Below are 9,705 nucleotides of genomic sequence, written 5' to 3' on the forward strand. Positions count from 1 at the left end.
ATGGGCCAATTCTGGTTTCAGATTCGGATTCTACGCAGAAAATTACTTCGGAAATGACCCACAGCTTCCCGACAACATCCAAGACCCTCTTTTTTGTAGACCTGTGTAATATATATTTTAATTATTATTATATATTTAATTATTATTATTACACATATTTTTAGTATACATAAAATGTCTATGTAAGCCTTCGCGGCTATTAGAGAGAGAGTGTGTAAATTATATATTTATAAGGCGATAAAATACAATTTTTTAATTGGAATGTATTTACCAAATGAAGTTAACTGCAAATATTTCAACTCTGATTTCAATTTGAGTTCTCTTCAGTGCGATAATTAGTGAAGTCAAGTATTGTACAAACTAAAATAAATTATATCGCCTTATGATAATGTATCTATAATTTACTAACAACTGTGACAGTTCACATAGAAATTTTATTGGATTTATTCTTTGAGCCACAAATACTATTCATTTAATTTATTTTAAATCCTTTTAGATAAAATAATCTTGAGAAATATATAATATCTATTTTATTCTTTATTAATAAATTGCTAATTAATGTATATTTTCAAAAAATATTTTTAAAAAGATATTTCTTCTGCACAAAATTTTTTTCTCTTTCTGTATATAGGATAACTCCGGCAAATATGCCACGCTGGGATTTACACCGCAGAAGTCAGAAAAAATAAAAGGAGTTAAGGGTAATTTTCCCGCAACTACTCTGTTACATGCCTTTATGTTATATTAGTATTGTGATTTCAGCTCCTTACTGTTAATATTAATTAAATTATTGCGAGTTGAATCGATTTGTCACTGTAATAAGTAGAGCCATCGTAAATTATAATCTACATAAAATGATAACTGTGGGGCGTGTAAAAAATTTAGTAGTTATTTCGTGATACATACGTGTAGAAGAATAGTAAAGCATGTTATATAGCAAAATACAAATGTTTTGTTTTCGTATTCTTTGTTTAGTTTGTTGTCTTGTATATCCCACCTGTTTGAGATATATAACATTTTTAGCGGGTGGGATTTATGCCCAAAGCATACAAAGTGCGCAGATTGAATTCAGTGCATTAAATGCAAACAACGCATTACATGAAATATGTTTCTCATGTCGTAACACTTGTATAATACATGTAGAAAGATTGTAATTATTATTTATTACTTCATATACATATTTATCATTCTTATTCCTTAATAAAACTTTATAAACGCATATAAGTTATTGTATCATTTTACGTTTTATGTATAAGTATTATTTGTAAATTTTTCATGAGCCGTATGTACCTCCCCTTCTCCCTATGAGCAGCCATATATCCCACCCCTATGGGATATATGGCAAAGATGCAAGGGTTTCAAAAAGTTTATTTTTTAGTATGAAAAATTAATATTTTGGATTCCTAATATCTTTTTCATATCAGTAGTAGAAAGTATGAAGTTTTTACTGGTATAGTTCATTTGCCTTAAACATGGTAAATAATACTTAATAAATTAAGTTTTTGATAGGTGCGGCGTATGTATGTATATACCGGAGTTACCCTATTGTGTGTGTGTGTGTGTGTGGGTAAACGACTATACTTATTTTTCTAATTCTTGGAAAAATACTTAATAATAATAAAGTATCATTGGTATTCAAGAAAAGGGGAACAATACGGTAATAGACATATAAATAATCCACATAAAAATAAATGTATCTTAGCAAAAAATTGTGCTTTAATATTATCATAATAAATACTTTTATATCGGTTATTTTTAACATTATATAATATTTATCGCTGCTTTTTTACGGAATATTAAAGTAGCAATTTTATTAGAGGAGCGCATTTATCGGAGGCGATAACGAGAACTCTATCTTTCTTCTATCGTCTCTTCAACTTTCCTGTTCATCTCTTTTCGACACTAGCTCGCGGAATAAGGCGAAAGTTCAAAGTTTACCCGCCCGTTGTCTCAACGACCTCTTACGAATTAAGAATCGGCTTAAATTATGAAAGCCTTCGTCGTATCTCGAAACGCGGAATTTGCATTCCAAAGACGTAGCGCTTCGCCTTGAGCTCCGAACAATTTGTTCGTCCTCGCTTCCGAAGCGTTACAAGTTCAAAACGGGTCACGCGTTAAATAGGGAAGAACGCCTGACAAATTATAAGTACTTACGAATTTATGAACAAATTTGACTTTCTATCGCCTTGCCAAGCGTTTTTCAAGAATTGATTTAAGGACGTATGTGTCACATCTCAAAGCAATAGGTACTATAAATATACAAATGTCATATAGATCATTGTATTATTACGTCTACATAAGTATCTGTATAAAACTTGGGTACAATTCTCTTATTGGTTTAAAAATTATTTAATTTCTTGTTTATTACTTCGAGTTTTTTGTAAAATGGTATGTTGTAGTACCTATTTATTTACAAATTTGATGAGGAAGTAGTATTATGAATTAAATCAAACTTTTTATATACCTATACTCTGAAAGAAAAACGTCGAAGTATTGTGAAGCAAATGTTACTTACGAAATTTGATTGTGATGACGAAATATACATTTCTGTGAAACATATTTTATTTTTGTGAAATATATTTCATTTCTGTGAAATATATCTCATTAATTGCAAAAAAATAAAATAGATGACTTATTTGCTATTAGGAATAAAATTTTATTTCGCCCGTATTTAAATAAATATTTATTTCAGTGAAATAAATATATTTCTCACAAATATATTTTTAGGTATCTTTTTCTCAGTGTACTAATAAAATTTTAATAAATATTCATTTAAAAATTCATTTGGATCCATTTACTTATTTTAAAAATTATTTTAAAAAATGCAACAAAATATAGTAATTGCATTACATAAGCCATTATAAGCCAAATTCGTTGTTTTGTTTTTTACAGTTAATTTCAGAATATATTCACGATTAACATTTTTTTGGCTGATAGACTAATATTAGCTTTTTTAGTTGTTTTTTTTTGGCCGATTTTTAGCTGATTTTATAGTCAAAGCATCCTTAAAATCTGATAAAACTATAAAAGACTCTGAATGTCGATTAATTAGTAAAATGCGCTTACGCATAAAAGAAGCTATTATTACTATCCATTCTTCAATGCTTATTTCGAAATTGTGAACGAAAGTTTACCTAATATTCCTCTTAGCGGGGCTAGCGGAGAATTACGCGGCCAGTTATATCGCATTTTCATCGTAGTTGGTAGAAATTTTTACAGATTTGTCAAGACTTTCGGTCGCGTGAGAGAATTACGACTCTTTCTCAGAGTAATTTACGGAGCCCACGAAGTTTACGCATTACACAATAATAAGCCACTACATCGTCGGCCGTGCGATAATTGCCACGGCGTCGTATCTGTAACTAATCCGCTTTGGGAAGAAAAATTCGCTTGTACGCGCGCGCGCGTGATTAAACGCGGACCGCGTGCAATCATACGCATCTCGGCAGCATTTTTCTTCCTAAATCCCGACTTACCGGTCGGCGCCATAAATTCGCCCTGCAAACCCAACAAACATCACGTGGCTCTGCGATGCATATACGTGCATTCTTTTCTTTTCGCTTGCATGCGGATGCCTTGTTTTCCCGCTCGCCGCGGCTGTATTCAATTTCAATTTTCACCTCTCACGGAATACTTACGATGCCTTCCTTTTTTTTTCATCTTCTTTCTTTTTTTTTACTTTGTAAAGTACGTCGACATGCAATCGTTCCACCGCGCTCGCGCGAACACGCGGTGGGAATGCTAAAGCTTGCCTTTAAAAGGCAAGCATTACGCGCGTAATGTGGGAAGATGCGGCAAAAACCGCTGTTTAGCCATCGTGCTAACCGTGCCAGTGCTGATTGCCAACCACCTTAAAATCATTAGCCGTTTTCTCGCAGGATGGAAATTCCATCTCCGTCCGGCGGACGCAATTATTTCAGCCGCCGCGTCGCGCCGTCTGTATGTATCCGGAAAAGACGGTCGGGAGCGTTTCCGTCGGAATGCTGGATTTCATTCCGCTATCTCGAAATCCTGGCGAACTTATTGGCATGGGGCGACAGTCGGTACACGTCCGCAAAAGCACGTGATCGTTATCCTTTTCCTCCTTTTATCCGGCATGTGTGTTATTCTCTTTCCATACGTCGCTGGTTGGCGCGTCTCCCTGTTACGCGAAAGCTACTGCCAATTCTAACGACGGCATTTCCCACCATGACGCGCATTCTTCGTGTCTCTCTCTCGATTCGCTCGAATTTCCCTTTTCTTTCCTTTTTCCTATCTCTAACCACAGCTGATTTGCGACAATGTTGTCTGATTAAAGATTTACAATCGCTTTGCTTTCTCATTAGCTTCAAGGGATTTTCCGGAGACTTACATCTCTGCAGCTAAATTATATTAAAGCTTATTTCGATATATGAGAAAAAATACAATGTAATTATGTGAATATATCGCTCATTTGCTATAACAATTTAAAAAACCAAGTTTTTCAAAAAATGTTTTCAATTATTATCATTAAAATTTTATAATATTAATTTTGAAATCCAATTTTGCAATGTTATTTGATGTAATAACTGATTATAGAGGAATAAAATGTACTTTTAAAGTAGGCTTTCTTTTTTTGTTTTCATTCTTTTTTGCAAGTAACTAAAAGATAACAATCTTTTAGTTATGTCACTGTAATAAATAAGGAATACCTATATAGGGATGTTCTGTAAAATGATACAATTAGGAAGGAGATGAAGAAATAAATCATAAACATTGAATAAAATTCATGAAGTTTTGTTTTCGAAAAAATCGACTTCAGATATTTTCCAGGTACTGATTTAATTGATAAATTAAAAAAAAACATGAGAGCACGTTAGAAAGTGTTCATAGAAATTTACTTTGACATTCTGTTTATTCAACAGAATGGGCAACATTTTTAACTGTTTATAAAGTAATAGAATTTATTGTGCGTGAATATTCTGTTTATTGTATTATATATATTCTCGTATATTATCTATATTAGCTAATAAAATAATAAACACAAACATGAGCAGAGATAATAGTCTGCAGTGAGCTCCATTAAATCAAGACATAGCACACGTAACCCATCGAATGTTCAAAATTGATTTTTTCGAAAATAAAGTTTCACATGAAAACATTTTATTTTACATTTTCGACTTATTTTTTCGAAAAGTTTTTTCGAGAGTGATTCTAGAGAGTGACTCTCTAGAATCACTCTCTTTTCAATATACAGTGTCCCGTAACTGGTGATATCACTAGTTACGGGGCATTCTATATATTGAAGATAGTTTCCTTTATACATATTATGATAATTTCGCGCAGTAATGTTAAGATAAATCTTCTAATTAAATTTATAGCTCGAATCTTTTCACAATTTTATAAAATATATCTTACATTTCGTTGTTATACATTAATAATTTGACGATTAATACGAGATCGATTTCTACTTTCGTTTTCCAATTCTTTTCTTGTCTTTCGTAGTTATTTACGATTATCTAACATTGCATTATATTAACTAGAGACAAAAAGCATTGAACAATTCAACAAGTACCTATACAGTTTCTTTATACAGTATCAATATTTATGCGAAAGTGTGTTGAGTGGCGATCCAAAGTTATCGCCTTATTTCAACCTTATTTCGACGAGATTTCTTCTCGCTTGAGTGGACCTTATGAGAGGTGAACGAAAAAGATCACTTAAGTCTGTAGCTATAGCTAGGTTTCTGTTGAAGAACTCAGCAATTGCGAGGTACAGTTTTTATTGATTAAGTTGATATTCCTTATGTCATATTTGTAATCGCGATTCAATTTAGAAATCTAAATGAAGAGTTCTGTTCCTAGCGATTCAATAATTATTGGAAATTGTATGCGTATGTACGAATTTTTTTCCAATACCTCTAATAATTGTGAACCAGTGTTATCGGTTTCTAATGATTTATTCGTTAACGTTTAGTGATTTGAAATGTGTGAATAGGTTATTAACATCGGTTTTTTTATTTTAAAATTAACACAACTCAAAAAATTAAGTTTCTCAGAGAAGAAGAAAAATTATTTTTTAACTTGGCAGAAAATTATTAATTAATCAAATAATATCGGTAAAAAGAATACATACATTCTTAGCGTTGTAATCAAATGTTATTTTTGTTTGATTTTAAAAAATTAACCTTTTTGTTTAGGACGGTTTTGGTGATTTATTTTAAAAATCACTTTCTTTGTGCTGTGACGATTTTGACGATTCCTTATGAAATTAAGTTAGTTTTTGATTATTGATAGAATAATGTTTAACTCATTCATGGTAATAATCGAAAATAACATTTTGAATTATGTCACATTTGAAGTAAAGGAGCGACATTATTGATTATATAACAATTTTGAATGATTTATAAATGATTTTTCGCATTATCATTATATTACGAGGTAAGAAAAACTTCAAAAGAGTAGTCCACGATGAGACTACGACTAATAATTACAAGCACCGATAATGATATCCCCGCATACTTTATAATGGTGTATCGTCTTAAGGTCTATGCTCTGTAACACGATACCTCATTATATTTTCCCGAAGTTCGCGACGGTAAGTTTTCCGTCGCTCGATCGATTTTGCCGGTGTTAAAGGCACAAAGCAAGGGAACTCCGAAATCTTTTATTTGGCCGGCGACCCCATGAAATTGGAACGCAAGTCCCCCGGGCGAAAAGCCTAAGAGATCTATGATTTCAGGTCTAAGTTCTCTGGCGAAGAGATCTCGGTCGGAAGTGGAGAGAAAGAGGTAAGGGAAGATCAGCCGCCATGGGGTTTGACCACTACGTCGTCCTAACCCAGTAAAGGTCCACGTTAGGCTCTCCGCTGGTATTCTCCGAGCCCGATCTCGGTTGATTTACACTGCTGCCAAAGTTTTATCGCCCCGTCCATCAAATTGCACCCCCGCCAGCGATTGAGTCCCGCGAGAATCGGTGTGGGAGCTTCCGGCACGGGCTTTGGAATTCCACGGGTTTCACAGAATCTAGCACGTCCTAGGAAGCCGCGTTTAATCCCATACTAAAGATAAATTTATGTTCGGCCCGTTCATAAGTATATAACCGGCCGACCGTGTCGCTTTTGTTGCAATTTAATATCCACTCATCGTTTATAGCCTTCTTTTAAAATTGGTCATAAATGTGATTCGTATCATTGAGGAGGACCGTTGCTTCGGGGCGCTTCCGGAATTTTTTATATTGTTTTCGCTTCATGAGGAGAAAAGCGTTTAATATTTTCGTAACTATAGTTGCATAATAAGTAAAATAATTATAATTCATAGTCATTTTTGGTATCAACTATGTATTCTTTTTGGTATATAAAACTGTAAATATAATTATTATCATTAACATAGCATAATAATTATAAAAATGAAGCTCCTAACTATAATTGTTTTAATATACAATTATAGTCACAAACAGAGAAAAGGAGGCGGTTATAAAATAAGTAGGGGGTTGTGGAATAACACAACATTTTGTATAATTTACGGTGTGTTCTCTAGGGACCGTCAAAATTGCTTTTTTACGGTCTGCTTAAATGTTATATGGTCACTGGTCGTTAATGTTTATTGCGTTGTTGTAAAAGTTGCATTTCAGTTTTATAGATAGCTAACAGTTTTACAGGAATGTACTTTTTACGTAATTTTTGAGAAGTATGTTGGTATTAATTATGTTGATATTGATCTTGTAATTTCAATCTCGCTTGAAAGCTTCGACTTAATGATATAATTGAACTAAATTTTGTGTATGATTGAACGAAATGTATGCGCATGTATCCAATGTGTAAAGTATATATTAGTTAATGGTATTTCATATTTTCTTTCCTGTTCCATAATAGGATATAGGCATACCGTATCCTTTTTTCCATCTTCAGTTTTTTGTGAATTATTTTCATTCTACGTATTCGAAGAACTTTTATCTATAGTAAGATAATCGCGGATTCTATATGATTTATCTAAATTTTGAGATCTTTTTCTAATTTTTTTGTCGAGTCCAAAATTTTAGCATTCACAGTAAAATTTATTAAATAGTCTAATAGCGAATTCGGCACACATGCACTGTAACTCCGTTCTAATGCTGCCCTGACAGTGCACTCTGATGGTGCGAGTGCAGAACTACTTTAGTGCTATGCCAAATTGCACTGTTAGAAACGTCAGTGCAACATTTTTTGAACTCGTTCAGTTCATTCGGATCCGAATATAAATTCAATACTACACTGGGTCAGTTTTCATTTGCCGAATACTATAATCTTAACGCACTGATACAGTGCGCACAAGCTGAATGCGTGGCACTGAAAAAGTTCACACTCAGTGCGCACTAGTGCGGTCTGTCGAATTCGCTATAACGTAGCCCACGACAGGCCCAGGCTCGCGCCTCACATAATGAAAATATGACCGCAGCGCTTGTTCGCAGTATTTCGTGGTTGACAGATTTTCTAACCTAAATAGTTGTAAACTTTAATGATTAAATCTCAGGCTCGCGGGGCAAAGTAATGTTTTTTTCTGCCGGATTCTTTCGTTTTATGCAAAACATCTCATTGATTTTTGTGGTGGCAGTGGCGAAACTAAATTATTACCCTTTTTTCTTGTCATATTTTCATTTTTACACGAAAAATCAATAAACATATTCATCCCTAAGTCGTTTAAAATTGCAAAATTAAATAATCTGACTATGTATAATAATTCTCTGATTTATGCGCCACCATACTCAAGCATTTTGGATTTTTGCGCTACAACCCTTAATGCACTTCCCTCTTGGAGCAAACAGACATATTCGCCCCTAAGTCGTTTAAAATTGCAAAATTAAATAATCTGACTATGTATAATAATTCTCTGATTTATGCGCCACCATACTCAAGCATTTTGGATTTTTGCGCTGCAACCTTTAAGGGGTGAATATGTCTGTTTGCTCCAACAGGGAAGTGCCTTAAAGATTGCAGCGCAAAAATCGGAAATGCTTGGTAATAGTAACGCATAAATAGCGCATAAATCCTGTGTAATTAATTTTTCAAATCAATTATTTTTAATGGGTGGGGGGGCTGACTGACTGCCTACTCAGCTTCCCCCACAAAAAATTTTTTTTTTAGCTAAACGGAAGGAGCGCAAAAATTTTTATTTGCGGATATGAATACCGCATAAATAGCGCATTATTCCATAATTTTTTCATTAAGATTTGGTTAGGTGGGGGGGCCAGCTAGGCATACGTAAATCTGTCAGCCTAGTGCTGACACGTATCGTACCGGTGCCGAGGATAATCATTTCTCGGTGGAAAGACCGGCAACAAGGATGGGATAGACTAGGGAAGGAAAACACTAGAACACAAACACAAATAGCATAGTCAAACACGGCCACACTTACGCTCAAAAATAAAACATGTAACACTCAGATCGCAGCGAGACGAAACACGTCCGCCACGGTTGAACGATCTCTCGAGACTGAGGACAATCGCGCGTTTTGTCATTATCATTTCCTAAGTTAATAAATACCAGCGTATTATTTCATTTCTATGTAATTTCGTCAAATATTAATAATATTAAACAGTCAGTAGAGGCATAAAATTAAGAATGGTTACAGTAGGAGATACATATACAGGGTGTCCGAAAAGTGTGGAAACGGTCGAATATCTCGAGAAATACACATCGGATCAGAAATCTGAAAATATACGTATTCAATGTTTTTAAAAAAGCTATCTTTTGACATCTAACATGACCCCC

This window comes from Mycetomoellerius zeteki, unplaced genomic scaffold, assembly GCF_001594055.1.
Source record: "Mycetomoellerius zeteki isolate Tzet28-1 unplaced genomic scaffold, Tzet1.0 scaffold5, whole genome shotgun sequence".
Taxonomy (NCBI): Eukaryota; Metazoa; Arthropoda; class Insecta; order Hymenoptera; family Formicidae; genus Mycetomoellerius; species Mycetomoellerius zeteki.